Raw genomic sequence first — 558 nt, forward strand, 5'->3', positions numbered from 1 at the left:
ACCAATGAAACAATCTCGGTATATGCCAAAGGTTCAAAAGTATGTTGCATGCTTTTACACACACAGCTGGTCCAACAAGGATCGCTACCAAGTGTGTGCACAACATTCATACTCCCAGCAAAATGCCAAGCATTGGCCCGAGTCATCTGTCAAGCCTATCCTGTGGATCTTGACGGTGTGCTAACTAAATTTTCTCAGCCAAACGTACCGTGTAAATTGTGTTACTGGAGACCTTCCAAGAGTCTTTGCACTTGGTGTCTATAATGTAATAATAATAACTGTTGGGGTTTTACATCCTGAAACCACGATATACTCATGACAGTTGCCACAATGAAAGGCTCTGAAAATTTCGACCACCGTTCTTTAGTGCAAAGCTAAAATATAAGCACGCATGCGTCTATCATTTCGCTTTCATTGAAATGCAGCCATTTGGATATGATCTGGTGACCTTTGGCTCAGCAGTGAAGCACCATAACCATTAGACCACCGCAGTTGGTGATGTCACTAGTGCGACAGCACGCCGATGGCATAAGCACATTTGGGAACGTCCATGGTGAA

Source organism: Rhipicephalus microplus, chromosome 6 (genome assembly GCF_043290135.1).
Source record: "Rhipicephalus microplus isolate Deutch F79 chromosome 6, USDA_Rmic, whole genome shotgun sequence".
NCBI classification, from domain to species: domain Eukaryota; kingdom Metazoa; phylum Arthropoda; class Arachnida; order Ixodida; family Ixodidae; genus Rhipicephalus; species Rhipicephalus microplus.